The following is a 16,862-nucleotide window of genomic DNA, read 5'->3' as shown; positions in this document are numbered from 1 at the left end:
AACTGTAAAATTAAAAATCCACTGTGACTCAGTGTTGTATAACGAGGATCTTCACTCACAGTCCTGGAGGCCGCAGTGGCTGCCAGTTTTCGTTTCCTAATTAGATGACCCTAACTGATAATGAAACTTGATAGTTATCCTTTCGGCTCGTTAGTGCCTTCATTCATCCAAAACAAATCTTTATCACATTGTGGAGTTTCCTTTTCAGAGCACATTATCCATATGAACCAGAAAAGATGTGCTTTTCATGATCCTCCTCTTTTCTCTCTTTATTTATAAGCAATTTATTAACACATTAACCATTGCAAATGGAACCAAGTTATCTGGAGAGTTGGTGGTCTCTTTGCTGTTTGAATGTTATTAATTGATGCTTGCTATGGTTAAGAAATGAGTTAACAAAACCTAAAATTGACAATTAAGGGTAGTGAATGGTAAAAAGTGAGCTAACTAAAATAAAGCCCCATAAGCACATTGATTTAGCAGCAGATACATGGGTACTAATTAAATTGTTCGATGTGAAAACCTGCAGCCACTGCCACCCTTCAGGACACCCTAAGTGCAGATCCTTGTTGCATAACAATAAAACGTGTACACTTTTAAGGGGTAAACACTTTCTAGGCACTGAAGTGAAGTAAGGATTCCTTTTAGGATTTTCAAAGATGTGTTATTGCTGGATGATATGGTGGCTAAATGATTCACACTACTACCTCACAATACCAGGGGCCTTATTTATAAAACTTTGCATGGATCCAATTGTAAAAATGCGCACGCTAAAAAAAAAAAAGTTTTATAAAACCTCAGTGCAACATTATAAATCACAATCATCTTCTAGAGTTGCATTCGTGAATGCACCTTGATGCTAACCAACCTCATATATATGCAGTCACAATGCTGTATACTGTATGTTTATTGGCTAATAGAGTTGTTTCCTCAACACCTGCATTCAAGAGTATCAGCTAAGGGTGGAACGTCTTGTGTGACATTATAGCGCCTCCTCTGCATTCTGGGGGTCCAGGAAAGGTGTAGCGTGCTAGCGTCTTAGCATGTATGTACCCTCTATCACCTGGCATATGTAATGACGAGATTGCTGTTTAAATAAATAGGAAAGGCCATGTGAAACCGTCACGCCTTCCAAAGCTATTTTGTACCAAACCAATGAATCCCAGGTGGTTCCAGGCCACCGAGCCACACATTTGTTAGTTTCATGTTAGCATCACAAATGACTTGTGTATTAATGGAATGAAACTGCTTACAGGAAACAAAAGCAGCTTCATATTCGCTAGGTGCCCTTATTGTAATGTGAAAGCAGTAAACTGCATACATTATGTAAGGAATACTGGACACTGCTGTGTGTTATCAAAAACCTGTTATGTTTTATGCATGTGTGTCCATATGAAAACTGTATGTAGTGACTTATCGGTCAGTTAATGACTACCAGTACGGTGGGCATGACAGAGAGAAGTAACAACAAATAGCTGATGACGAAAACCCCAAAAAGTTCTTCCGTGCAAGTACATGGCATTGGTCTGCTAAAAAGGGAGCTAAAACAATGTGTATTCATCATATTTGAGTTTAATATGTTTGTCACATCAACGCCCATTATAATAATGACTCAGTAATGGGAATTATTAAACACATGGCTTGTCATTTAGCTGGTTTGGCAGTATTTCCCCTGAGTTGATCGAGGGTGTCGTCATTTCCCAATTTCTACGAAATGTTGCATGTAGAGAGCTCAGAGTTGTTGTAAATATACAATCTTAAAAATGACGGTTCCTGATTAGAACTTACCGGGTTGTGTCATTTCTCGTAGAACCCTTGCTTCACAAAAGACCATTTCATTCTATAGGGTGGTCCAGTTCTAATTATGCAATTTTCATTACACTATAACTTATTAAGTTAATTACATAGAGAATTCACAAAAAATTATTTTTGTTGCCAATAGATGGCAGCACCTGCCCTGCATTTCAAAATGGCGGGGATGTGGTTGTCAGTCGAACAGCGGGTGCGATGTGTTCACCTTTTCATAATTGCATAATTAGATCTGGACCACCCTGTACAGTAGGATGACTTCTTTGCCTATGAAGTTGGCTCTTTGATCTTTGAAAAGGTTCCTAAAATCTAGACAAAACAGAAATTTAATGTATAGTCGACTAGCCTAGCAGGATATGTGCAGCTCAAGAACACGTGAGCTTAACCTGCGTTAGTGTGTGCAGTAGTTCTTGTAAATTCAGGCACTCAGGGATTTCACCAACCTGTTATCATCAATTAATTAAGGTTCTTTCTGGAACTTTAATGTGGATGGTTCTTTTGGGATCCAAAGATGGTTCCCCCATGGCATTGAATCCACTAAAAGTTGGTTCAGTACAGTAGTGGCCAAAGGCTTTGACAATGATATAAATGTGCTTTGCAAACTTTGCTGCCTCAGCATTTTCAGATTATTTTTTTATGTTTCAATGGTATACTGACAAACATTATAAAATGTCATAAGTTTCAAATGCTTTTATTGTCAAATACGTCATATTTATGTAAAGAGTCAATATTTCCAGTGTTGACCTTTCTTCATAGCTTCTGTAATTTACTCTGCCATGCTGGATATCAACTTTTGGGCCAAATCCTGACTGATGGTGAGCCATTCTTTCCTTTTTATTGCTTGGAGTTGATCACAATTTGTGGGCTTCTGCTTATCCACCCACTTTTTGAGAATTGCTCTTGGAGGACATTTCAATGATGCCATTCTTTGTTTATCATGCTGCAGTTTTCTTGGGCAGAATTGTCTTGAGTGTGCCATTCTTTGTTTATGGCCTTGGGCTTGAATGATGAAAGCAACCCACAGATAAATTGTCTCTAGATGCTTCACTGTTGGCACTGACTCATGGTAGCATTCACCTTTTCCTTCACTGGACAGTCAATTTTCCAGATGTCCCAAACAGTCAAAAGGAGCAATTTGTCCAAAAAAATAACTGCCCCAGTCTTCTGCTGTCCAATCCTTGTACTACCTGCAGAATTTCGGTCTGTCCTTGATGTTTTTTGTAGAAAGAAGTGGCTTCTCTGCCACCCTTCTTGTCACAAGGCCATTGTCCAAAGGTCTTTGCCTCACTCACAACCACCTGCTGTCAAGACTGAGCCAGCTCTGCATGGGTGACGATACAATTCTGTAGCGGACTCCTCAGGAGGAGACGGTCCCGGCGCTTGCTGGACACATTTATCTCACCATTTTGTGCCAGGGCCAAAATAAGTGAAAATGGGCTTTTGTGATAAAGTGAACTTTCTATGCTAATAAAGCTCTTTCCAATGAATTAATATGCATTGTATCAATCTGCATAATAATATAAAAACAAAGTGAATTGCCACCACAAAAACTGAAGCCACAAATTTTGAAAAACACAATATTTGTGTCACTGCCAAATCTTTTAGCCACTACTGTAGATAGACAAAAGAACCACCCTGACACCTTTATTTTTAACAACTTTTTGCATCAAGCTTTCTTTTATAAAGACTGGACGTTTGGGTGGGAAGTTCAATCCACACATTTTGAGACCTTTTTTGTGTGTATGAGGCTCCGGGTGATGTCTCTTATTGGCTTTTTTCACGACATTCCAAAGATATTGATTTAAGTTAACTTGCAAATTTAACTTGAGTCGGTTCAGTTGCACATGTGAGTATGTTCTGTGATGGGGTTCCTCTTCAATCAGGATTCAGCTCTGAATTACGCCCAGTAATTTGGGGAAAGGCTCTAGCTACTGCTTCCAGAGCAACTAAAAGTGGATTCAAGCTGGTTTAGTACATAAACAAGTTGACAGAACTTTAAATCGATATGCTGTAAGTGTCAGGCATCTAATCGAGTTAAATGTGACTAAACCTGATTGCACATCACTGCCACATGCCCACCATCTGATCTACTCAGTCAGATTTAGGCTTGTGTGGAACCAAATCGATCAACTGTGAGCAGAACAGCAGGCTGTCCCTTTAAAATGACTATTTAACCTCATGTGTGTACCAGCAGCACTTCAATGGAGGACACACTGCCTCAAACACCCAAACAGAGACCACTTTTAGGTTCACCACTTATCCAGCTAAAAATTATGGGCAGCCGGTGCCAATCCCAGCGGCAGCTGGTACAAGCCAGGTTTATCTTTTGGGCTAATGTTGGGGTACTTGCGTAGTGCACAATGCCACAAACTAAGTGCAAAAAAGCGGGGGAAGTCCAGCCAGACCAGAACTTCAAACTGGTGTGCCTCCCAGACTAAGCCTCACCACTAGCAGCCAAGCCCTAAACTCAACAGCCAGGCTTCAGTCTGGGCATAGGCCATAAAATAGCAAAAAATAAAAATGCTTAGAAAAGGTGAGAAGAAAACCATAAAAAAAGAAAAAAAATCATGACTCAAAAAAATCAAAGTTCCTTTAATATATTAGTATTTATGGAGACAATTCTAAAGGGATTGCACAAAAACACAGGAACAAACATAGGTTTGCAATATATTGTATAATATAGGAATACTCAATAATATATATTTTTTATGTGTTACTTACATGGGATGTAGCTGAAACATTTCAGTCTCATGTTTTCATGGAGAATGGAGATAATAAACAGGACCCAATATTTACGAAAATGTTGTAGAATGTCAAATAATGTGAAAAAGTCCACTGAAAAAAACATCTCATATTACTTGTTTTGCATAATCCACACATCAGTTATTTTTTTTGTTTGATTTTTACATATTTTATTAATCCATATGTATGCTCAAAATGTGCAAAACGCATGCTTTTTTGCTAACATATTGTTTAACAGTCATAGCATAAATCCTTAATCACCGTCCTGGAGAGCTACAGTGGCTGCAGGTTTTTCTTCCAACTACTGTAGTTTCTTAATTAGAAGACAGTCCTTGCTGATAATCTTCTTCTTCTTCTTGTTCTTCTTTCAGCTGCTCCTGTTAGGGGTTGCCACAGCAGATCATCTTTTTGCCTGTCTTCCTGTCGTTCTGTCTGTGTTACATCCACTCCCTGCATGTCTTCCATCACCACATCCATAAACTTTCTCTTAGGCCTTCCTCTTTTCCTCTTGCCTGGCAGCTCTATCTTTAGCATCCTTTTCCCAATATACCCAGGATCTCTCCTCTGCACATGTCCAAACCAACGCAATCTCGGATTTGGATTCAGCACCCTCAAATACAAAGAGCACCTCACATTTTTGATGAGTCAATTTGCAGACTAGTGCAGTTTTGTGGCAAAGTAAATGCTGTTTGTGCACATGAGTGGGCCCTCCAGTAAACTGGCATCCTACCCGGGGCTGGCTCTAGTCTTCCACCTGTTATTGATGGTGGGGATTGATCTGCTATGAACCAATTTAAAATGCTTTTTTTTCTGTAACTACATAATTTATTTGCTAAATATGCAAAAATAACAAGAATATGTTTACTAAAGCAGGCATTACTCTGAAGAGTTCCACATTACAAAAAAAATGTTCTCCTTTACTGTTAACCTGTCAGGCCTGTTTCTCTTTTAACTGATCAAAGTTCAGGCTGCGTTCTTAGGTCTTCTGCCCCGGTCAGCTCATCTGCTTTGCCACAGTAGCTGCCTGTAGATTTCAAATCTGCACTGCGCCATCTGTGTCCTCGAGGTATAAATGGGTGACTGCTCCAGGGCTGAATGCGAGCTCCTACTCCTTCTTCAATTTACAATGAACAGTCCGATGAGAGATGACCTTGGTGGTTTTTATAGTGACTTCTCCAAACAGGTTGAGGTTATCATTGTCCTTTGCATAAAAGCTACATTTCTGATGACACGTTTTCCTGCCACTTGAGCCCTTTCTGTGCTCTAAGGTAGTTGAAAGACAAGGACTAAGTGTTTTCATTCCTTGGTGAAGGAATTGCACGCTGCCATGTGAACTGTGTGTGCCCAGCTGACGCCCCACGTTCTCATTTGACAGTACATGTCGCCCCCTTGTGGCACAAACGCTCAATTTCAGGTTGCTGTTTTGGGCATTTCTTTCTGTGCAGAGCATTGGGTCAAGGTTTTTTATTTCACCATGATTACACAAGAAAACATTACATTTGTTTTCTTAGCTGTATCCAGTAATAGAAAAAAATTAAAACACAAACACGTTCAATGTTGCGCAAAAGTGATGAAACATTTACATATTAAAAAAAAACAGCATTACCAGGATAGCCATGATCATGAAGGACTCCCCTCGCCTTTTCTCCAGCTAATCAAATCAAGAACAGAAACACACACCCTGTAAAAATAATCAATCCATTATTTATATTTAACTCTTTTTATTGTTAAATAATTATATAGCAACTAGCTGTGTAAGTCCATGCTGTAAAAAGCCCGGGATCCTAGAAACTATTGAAATCTTCAGAAAAGAATTGTAATGTAGGGATGTCAGGTAATTGAAAGGAACTACTTTGGGCATCTCTCTCTTATGAGGTTTTGTTTTGCCAATGTGCTCGCATCACTTGTGCATTAGCAGCTAAGCGAGTGACTCTTTCTTCGGTGGGTTCGTTTTGCTGACGTGCTCGTCTCGCTTGTGTTATTAGCGGCTAAGCGAGTTTTCTATTTCCTTGGAGGTGGAGTCCTTACCCCGACTCCACCTCTCACTTCCAGGCCGGAGAGGCAGGCACACACACTTCCACATGTAGAAGTTTATATATAAGATTATTATATCTCTAATGTGTATTTGTGTAACACAATTACTTGCATAGTTTTAATCTGTACCTTTCAATATTTTTTTTATACTTTTTCATTTTATTGCAGTGTATAGGCTGCTCACTTAAAATTTAAAATGATTGCATTAAAGGGTGGAGTGTCTATGCACTGCATTGGTTATAGTATAATTAACTCTCTGTTAAGTTCATCAGGTTACCCACCCAGGGGCCTATGGAGGTCTTACTCCAGCTTTGATTACTGCACTAGGTGAAACCAACCCAAGTGACAACACTGTGTAGGAATCCAATTTAAAAAAAAATTATTTTGGATAAAGACTGCAGTAATGGGAGGCCTTTATGGGCTGCGTTAAAGCAGGTTGCTCAGAATGTTCGGCTCCTGGCATCCATCACTACTGCGGGTTTTTGTTTCAAACACTTTCATAATAAGTGAATCATTTAACCACTGGTTAATCTCAATGTATAATTGGTTGGTCTTTTTATTCTACATTCACATAAGTAGTACGAATTTTAAATTTACAAATTTAGTAATGTGTTTAGTATTTTTGCTATGCTAAACTGTCTTTTGACATTTTCTTATTAATTCCTCATTTTTCTTGAGGAATTTGCTCTCCTAATTGCCTTCCAATATTGTCAATGGTGAGAGAAGAAAAAATTAGGGCAGGTGACACCAAGTACTGAAAGGCTGCAGATCTGCTAGGGTGGTCCTGTACTCCTTCCTATACCTGACATTTTTACTGGGCAGGTAAGTACAGCATCACATATATCAGTTGTGGTCCACTAGAAGGTGCTATTGAGCCAAACTCAAGTGTTGTCAAGTGAAAAAAACATTCTGTTCCTTTATTTGAGAGTTTTACGGAGTCAGTAAGGATTTATGTTGTGGCTGGGTGCAGCAATGACAGCTCCGCAAAATGAAAACTTGAGGTGACAATTGGGTCATCCCATTTAATGCTTGTAAGTCCAACAAAAATAAATTGCCTTAGGCTCACTTGCCTTCCAATGACTTGGACAGAAATAAACTTAATAAACTGGCTGGATAGCTGCTGGTATCGGGACAGTATCACAGGAGCTCCCTCAAGTGGGTAGCTCTTGCCAAAAATGATACCACCTTCTGGGAACCCTGAGCTTTTATGGTGAGTGAACCGGAAGGGGCGGAGTCCGTTACACTTACTGGGCAGTTTTTTGGCACTGTGGAGAAAGATGGAGATAACAATGTTATTTACAGTGGCCCCTGTCATCCCAGAGTTTTATTACATACCCCGACGGAGTCTGTAAGGACATCCCCTGATGCGCATGCATGACTCTGTTCAGTACCTTCATATCAATCTGATGTTACATATGCTTTCATGTTAACTTACTGTTGCTTAGTGTGCAATATTTACATTGATTCTTGCATTGTAAATCAACTTACGTATTCATGTAGAGCAAGATCAGTACAGATAAATGTATTATAAGCGTGCATGCAATAAAGTGAATATCAGTGCGAAAAAAAATCATTTTTATTGTTGCTGCTGTCGGAAATAAGCACAACAGTCAGCCAGTAGTCAGTAAACACACTCTGGAAGGACAGACTCACACCTCCACTACTTTGGGCCCACCTGCCCTGCCCTGGGAAATTCAGTGGAATTAGTGGGCACCTCCATGATACCTGACTTTACATGTGCTACCAGTTTGAATACGCAGAATGCCAGAACAGGGATGCTCAACTCAGGTCCTGCTGGGCTGCAGTGGCTGCAGGATTTTGCTTTAACCCATTTATTTACTGTTAAAGCTAAACTTACTTTTAGTTAACTCATTTGTTATGATTCTGAACATTTCATTCCCAATTTTACTTTTAAACTGTTGCATTTAGGTTGTTGTCAGTTTTATTAACAGGCCATCAGTCAATAATGAGGTACAAATGACAAAGGAGCCACCAGCTCTCCAGCTAACCATTTAAACCTGAGTACGTACTGTACATCATGAAATGTTTGTGTTAATAAAATGTTCCGAAATACATGAGACAGAATGGTACAGCCAAGAGGTACAAATCTGCTTGAGACCATAAAACAAAAAAAATCTAAATTTTGATCTGGAAGAATGAATGCACTATCAAGCCATACCATTAAATATCAAGTTTTGTTATCTGCTATGCCTGGCTTAGAATTATAAAACTGGTTGGGATGAAAACCTACAGTCACTGCAGACCTCCAAAACCAAAGCTGGGGACCCCTGGCCTGTAAAGTAGAATGAAAATCCTGACCAGGAAAATTGAAGAACCAAGATAAAACAACGCTAGATTATCCACACATAACACAGCACATATGGGTTTGCAATATTCTAACAGAAATTTATCAAACTCAGTTTTGTAATATCTGCATTGACACCAAAACAGAGAAACTGAGAAATTACATCTTTGTTACTTAAGGTAGAAATGGGAAGCTGGCTGGGATGAAAACCTGAAGCCACTGTGGTCCCCAGGATGGAACTTGAGAATTTCTGCATCAGGGCAGTATGTGCTCACATCTGGTCCCATGTTAACCCTGTCACTGATGGGTTTAGACTTACCTTTTACATTTAAAAAATAACAGGTTCCTTTCTATTTTTTAAAAGCATCTACGCCTCAATCCATCTTTTGTCCGCATCCTGCTAAGGTGTGCAGGGAACGAATTCCTATCCTGGAAGCCTCAGGCATATGGCCCTGGTTCTTCAATCCATCGCAGGACACCTTCAAGTGGGGGGTCAATTCAGAGCTGCCAAGTAATTTATCATGCATGTCTTAAGGGTGCCCACACATACATGGAGAGGAAGTGTAAACCCAACATGGGCAGTGCCCATTCAGAGCTTTGAACCCACAACTCTGGACCAGTGAAGGCATCAGTGCTAACAATTCCATCACTTTTAAATGCAATCCTTTTTAATTAGATAACCATAATTAAAGTAGCAAATGAAAGTGCCCTGAAGTTTGAGTTTGAGACTACTGGGACAGCATTTGGCCCCGGTGCTGCTGAACTGGATTAAGAGTGTTGGATAAGGAATGAATGGATGAGAGTGTGTCCTTCACTGTGCTGGGGCCCTGTCTAAGTGCAATAAATGCCTTCTGGGCAGTGTTGGCAGGGTTGGGTCCATCTGCTTGAGAAACGTTCAGAAAATAAAGGATTAATCAAGCCCTCCTGCCTGAAAAAAACATGCATCAGATTAATGTGGCATGAAGTCACTTGTAAACGTAGCTGTCCTCATCCATCGAATTGGTTCAGACCTTGTTGCCCATTAATATGACACTTTAGCCCCTTGTCAGAGATGTACACAGATGGCAGGGTGAATTAAGGAAAGCATGCAGGAGGAGATGCACCAAGTGAACTGTGGCGATCATTAAGAGACGGTGGCAGTGTGGCCTATGAGCCAAGGCATTGTATGGGAAACCCACAGGTGGCCAGTTGAGTCTCCAAAGGGTCAATAAGCAAATCCCAGGTATAGACGTACTGTGATTTGCAGAACTCAGAGGTAGCCACTCTGTGATGGCCCTCACTTGTTTTTACATTTTGATTGTGTGTATTGTTTGTAATTTTTTTGTATGTTTGAGTCGTCTCCCAGATGTGGAATGCAAGTGAATTAATTTGTTGTAGATCTAACCAGCTGAACAGAAACACTTTCAACTGTTTATGCAACTAGCTGAAGTACGTAGTGCTGTCCTGGTATGTTTATATAATGGGTTAAAGTAAGAAGGCAAATATTTTTGTGTTTTTTAAATGTCAATGCTGTTGTCATTGCCGGATGAAACGCAAGCATTCTGTCCGTCATCTACACTACCTCTCTGCCAATTTCTCTGCTCTCAGAAGTCGAGTTTGTTTGTTCTGTTTATGATTGGATTCCATAATTGCTGTAATTCCTTGCCGGGTTGGCACCATGAATGTTGGTTCTTTATATTTGGCAGTTTAGTGTGGTTTCAAGAATAGATTTTTAATCCCACATTAATAAACTAGATTGCTTGTTGAACAGCTGAATCCATGGAACATGGATAGCATCCATAGTAGGGGGCTCGGGGGACTGGAGTTCACAGATGTCACTGCAGGTCTCTATATTATTAAGGGGACAATACCAGTAGCTGTATTTGATGATGTTATTAAGATGATTCAAAGTTAATTCATTCAACGTTCATTTATTCTTACTACAAATCACGGCTTTATATTGGCATTAAAGCCTAAAATTATACAGTAGGTGCCTCATCATAAAATGTACTTGAATAATTGTCTACCATCAGGAAACAGTAAAAGTTACTAATGGCGTCCTCAAAACTTCACTTTTTATCCTATACTAAATAGTGACTTGATATGTGCAAGCATTACGTTTCTTTCTGATTCATCATGGCTTATCTCTAACACACTTAGTAATGATACAGTATGTAGATGTACAATAGCATTTAGGTTTTTAAAAAATGTGAGGTTTTGTTTTGCTAAAACTTGTCGTGTCATCAGTTAATTTCAGAGCTATTGTCATGTGTACACAATGAAATTCCAGCCTGAAGAAGATGGAGCAGGCCACCACTGTCACATTGGGCAGGCTGAATCTCACTCTGTTAGTTCGTATAAAATAACATCTCAAATAGCAATGGTGAGCAAAAAAGCCAAGTTACCTTTCACACACAGTGTCACAAAAGTCATGTTAATCTTTCACAACTGTGCAACTCGCTGAAAATGCATGAAAGGACATGAAAGAAAGGAATGTTGATCTTTAAGATTTTGGCAACACTGTAAAATCTTTTGGACCTGTATATTTCTCAGAAAAGAGTCCACATGAAAATAAAAAGAAAAACAATATCTTTTGGAAATTCAAAATGGCTAAACACAACCCACAATGAGACAAAATGATGTGCTTTTAGTTAAAAGCTGTAATTCAATAAAATTGTTACCCACATTAGTTGAGAAGAAAATGCTGTATCTGCCATCTTGGATGAGATCCTCTATCCATCCATCCATCCTCTTCTGCTTATCCGAGATCGGGTCACAGGGGCAGCAGCTTCAGCAGAGATGCCCAGACTTCCCTCTCCCTGGCCACTTCTTCCAGCTCTTCTGGGAGAATCCCAAGGCATTCCCAGGCCAGCCGGGAGACATAGTCCCTCCAGTGTGTCCCGGGTCTTCCCCAGGGCCTCATCCCAGTTAGACGTGACCGGAACACCTCATCAGGGAGGTATCCAGGAGGCATCCTGATCAGATGCCCGAGCCACCTCATCTGACTCCTCTCGATGCAGAGGAGCAATGGCTCTACTCTGAGCCCCTCCCGGATGACCGAGCTTCTCATCCTATCTTTATGGGAAAGCCCAGACACCCTGCGGAGGAAACTCATTTCAGCCACTTGTATTCGCGATCTCGTTCTTTCGGTCACTACCCACAGCTCATGACCATAGGTGAGGGTAGGAACGTAGATGGACCGGTAAATTGAGAGCTTTGCCTTTCGGCTCAGCTCCTTTTTCACCACGACAGACTGATGCAGAGCCCGTATCACTGTGGACGCCGCACCGATCTGCCTGTCGATTTCTCGCTCCATTCTTCCCTCACTCGTGAACAAGACCCCTAGATACTTGAACTTCTCCACTTGGGGCAGGATCTCACTCCCAACCCTGAGAAGGCAATCCATCCTTTTCCGGCTGAGGACCATGGTCTCAGATTTGGAGGTGCTGATTCTCATCCCAGCCGCTTCACACTCAGCTGCGAACCGATCCAGAGAGAGCTGAAGATCACGACCTGATGAAGCAAACTGCTACAACATCATCTGCAAAAAGCAGTGACCCAATCCTGAGTCCACCAAACTGGGCCCCCTCAACGCCCTGGCTGCGCCTAGAAATTCTGTCCATAAAAGTTATGAACAGAATCGGAGACAAAGGGAAGCCCTGGCGGAGTCCAACTCTCACCAGAAACGGGTTTGACTTACTGCCAGCAATGTGGACCAAGCTCTGACACCGGTTGTACAGGGACCGAACAGCCCTTATCAGGAGGTCCGGTACCCCATACTCCCAGAGCACCCCCCACAGGATTTCCCGAGGGACATGGTCGAACGCCTTTTCCAAGTCCACAAAACACATGTAGACTGGTTAAGCAAACTCTCATGCACCCTCCAGGACCCTGTCAAGGGTGTAGAGCTGGTCCACCGTTCCGCAACTAGGACGAAAACCACACTGAGTTTCGACTATCTGATGGACACTCCTCTCCAGGACCCCCAAATAGACTTTTCCAGGGAGGCTGAGGACTGTGATCCCTCTGTAGTTGGAACCCTTGGATGAGATCCTACAAAACTTTGTGTGTGCTGATAACAGAGTCCTCCCATCAGCCCCAGTGCTCTCCTGCTGCCTGATGGGAATTGTAGTCCCTGCATTGGGCTGCCCACCTCCATTTACTTCAATTATTTTGTGTTTTATATTTGTAATTAATTTTGACCATATACTGTACTATAGATCAATTTTCACTTTGACATTATAGAGTCTTTTCTGTTGATGAATATCAATGAAGCCAAATTAAAACTAATTGGATTCAATGTTGTATAAAAATCTTTCTTCTTCTTCCTAGCTGTTGTCCTGCTTTCGTGCAGGGTCAGCTGTTGAACACACCAATCGCCACTTGTTTCGGTCAAGGGCATCCTCGGAGGCGACGTTGACTTGCCGTATATACAATACAATACACTACAATTTATTTTTTGTATAGCCCAAAATCACACCAGAAGTGCCACAATGCGTTTTAACAGGCCCTGCCTTTTGACAGCCCCCCAGCCTTGACTCTCTAAGAAGACAGGGAAAAACTCCAAAAAAACCCTTATTGGGGAAAAAAGGGAAGCAACCTTGGGAAAGGCAGTTCAAAGAGAGATCCCTTTCCAGGTATGCTGGGCATGCAGTGAGAGGTTTGGTTTGATCAAGCCAGTGTTTTTTTGGTCTTCCTTGTGGGATCAGGCATAGAGCTGTCATGGCCACTGAGCTGTCGTCACTTCGGATGACGTGGCCATACACTGTGAAATCTCTCATTAACTGGCGCCATGTACATGAGCTTCTAGAAATCTCTGTTCATAACATGGTCGAATCTGTTGAGGCCAAGTACCATTGCTATTTTTTACATCTCCATGACATGCAGCGCTTGCTCGTGCTTGGTTGAGGCCGGCTAGAATTCAGCCTCACACATGGCCACTGGGCTGACAGCCACTTTATAGATCTTCCCTTTGAGATAGTTCGGGATCTTGCGGTCAATGCTGTATAAAAATATAATGTGAAAATTTCCCACTGGTGAATACTTTTCATAGGCACTATGTCTGTCTAGCTATGATATGATTATGGATGTAAGTAATGTGCAGCATGTGGCTCAGTGGTTAGTGCTGTTGCCTCACTGTTTCAGGGACCTTACTTTGATTTGTAGCTCAGTTTCTATATGTTTATTGGAATTTACTAATTTTCTCCCATATTCGAAAAAGGTGAACATTTATCTGGAGACTCTAAATTGGCTCAGCCTGGCTGAGTATGGGGATGTGTGGGAGTGTAATGAATATACACTCAGCCCAGGGTTGATTTCTGCATCGTGCACCCACAATCCTAAAATAGAAAACCTGGCTTCAAATAACGGATATTGTCACACATGCATGTCAGAGGGTCACCTTATGAGCTTATCTGCGGTAAGTGATACCACCCCGTGGCGAGAGGGTGGCGCTGTCACTAACAGTATCATCCCTTCTTTTACCTGCAACAGCAAGAAGACAGTCAGTGAGGGTAACTGACTCCGCCCCTTTCGATTACATGACTATAAAAGACTAGATCCCCCAGTGAGGGTCATCTCAGTCTGGGCCTGAACTACAACCAGAATGGAGCTCCCAGAAAAGACCTGCTCTAGCGAGCTGTTAGTTTATGAGAGTCGAGGGGACTGTCTGTTACCTTTTGCACCATTGTGTGCCTGTTTTCTTTAAAAATATTTAAGTTATGGTTAAATGGAGTGATCTGGGTGGCACCCCATCACTTCCTTCAAGTCCACTTGTGTCCTTCCACCCATCCACAATAGAGAAAAGATAAAAGATTACCAATCTCTCTCTCTCCAGACACAACCACTCTGCTTCACTTCTCTATATTCATATCAGCACATCATTCTTCACCATAAATTTCAATGTTTAAAACTGCTAACGTGTCAACTCACATGTGGTCTCCAGGGCCAGCTTGATCTGAATGAATGGGAGAAGCAGATGCAGGAAATTGAAGTCACATTGTGTGGATTAGAAGGCCTTTAAAGCACTGATGGTTTTCACTGACATTTCAGGGAGTAGAAAGCCATTTCTCTGATTTGTATTTTGAGAGATTTACGAATAAGAGACACATCAGTTTTTCAATGCTATCACTTCTTGCAGTTGCATTACTTAATTCAGGGGTGCCCAATGCGTCGATCACGATCGACCGGTAAGATCACAAAGGTAGTGCAGGTAGATCGAGTTGCATTCAAAAGAAAACATTTTTAAACGTTAGTCTATCATATATCCTCCCTATGGCATTTGCCACTTGATTGACATACAGGGCAGCCAGTCTGAGATCTCTTCTAACACACTGGTCATCCCGCATGCACGATCAAAAGCGCGAGCTACTGCAAAACTCCAGTTATCTAAGTGATCTAGTTAACCTTCCAATTTATATCGACTGAAGAAGGGATTAAAAAAATTGTTTGGGGAGGGTATGTGCTGGATGTGGAATTGGAAGAGGATTTTTTTCTCACAATGTCACAATCGAAGTGCGTTTGTCTGATCTGTCAATCTATCATTGCTATTCCAAAGAAGGAAAATGTGGAAAGGCACTTTCAAACTGTTCCTAAAACCTACGAAACTGACGTCCTTCCAAAAAGTGATTTGAGAAAGAGAAAGTAGAGGGAACTAAAATCGCAGTTAATCGGACAGCCGTCATTTTTCACTCGGCTGAATTCAAAAGCTCCTTCACTGCATTATTCGGCTCTACTTATTTATTCGAGTCAGCCTTTTCCCGCATGACGATTATTAAATCCAAATACTGTAGTGACCATAAATATATTGAATTCTTATTGTGCCATAAAGGTTATTCAGTTATGCAAGGTACGACAACATACATTTCATGTATAAAGTATACTCTATATATATATATATATATATATATATATATATATATATATATACAGTATATATACTGTATATATATATAGCATTTTTAATGTAGGTAGATTATTTCAACCTGGTTAATTTAAAAGTAGCTCGCAAGCCGAAAAAGTGTGGGCACCCCTGGTTTAATTGTCTGATTTATTATGTGCAATTACTGTCAGAAAGCGAGACTTCACAAGGCAACCAAATGCAACACCCAACTTTACAAATGGCTAGCAGCTGATTCTCAGGTGGGCTCATGTGTAAGGATATTTAATGGCTTTGTTATTTCTGTTAGTCTTATTCACTTTATATAATACCTTCCACTACTGGAGACTAAACATCTTTTTAAAAAAGAAATCACAAAATTCACTACATGTAAAGTGTTTAATTTAAAGGTGTAAGCAAATCTAAAGAGGTACCAACAAGTCTAAGCCTCTGTCTGCCTGGGGTGGCTTGACCTGAAGTATCGTCACCCCCACTCTCTCTCTCTTACATATCCGCCAATTGACCTTTCACCCAGCTTACTTCCTGACTGCGAGATGAATAGCCAACATGCACAGAGCAGCAATTAAACTCCACCAGGTCAGTTCTGGTATCAAGAATGACTAATGAAAATGCTTTCTTACTAAGCTCCCACTAGAAGCTCCAGATAACCCTGCACCCCAGAGCCCCAGTTTGCCATTAAAGGGCCAACACGACTGTGACCTTGTCTGGTCAATGTAATATGCAGCAGGGCTTCACCTTTTCCACATTGGTAACACTTTGCTGCCACCTCACATCATCATGGCCTTCTTCTCATTGCCTAGGACCTCTCCTTTACTTTGGGCCCAGAAGCTAATCACATGTGGGGTACCTTGTGAGCGTAAGTAGCCTATTGCCCCCTGGTGGCCATTTTACTTACATACTTACACTGGCACTTGACAGGACTCTTCAGTGATTAGTGTGAACTCCTCCATCCCATCAAGTCTCTGTCCACTGCCACTTCTGCTTGAGCCAAGCTGTAACAATATGAAAGTTCATATTAGGAATTCTGGAGACATTTAGTGAGCAGATGAAAACAGCCATTTGTTCTCATGTTAGTTTCTTTTATATTTTCTTTTT

The sequence above is a fragment of the Polypterus senegalus genome, chromosome 7 (genome assembly GCF_016835505.1).
Source record: "Polypterus senegalus isolate Bchr_013 chromosome 7, ASM1683550v1, whole genome shotgun sequence".
NCBI lineage: Eukaryota > Metazoa > Chordata > Cladistia > Polypteriformes > Polypteridae > Polypterus > Polypterus senegalus.
This window is presented reverse-complemented; position numbering follows the sequence as displayed.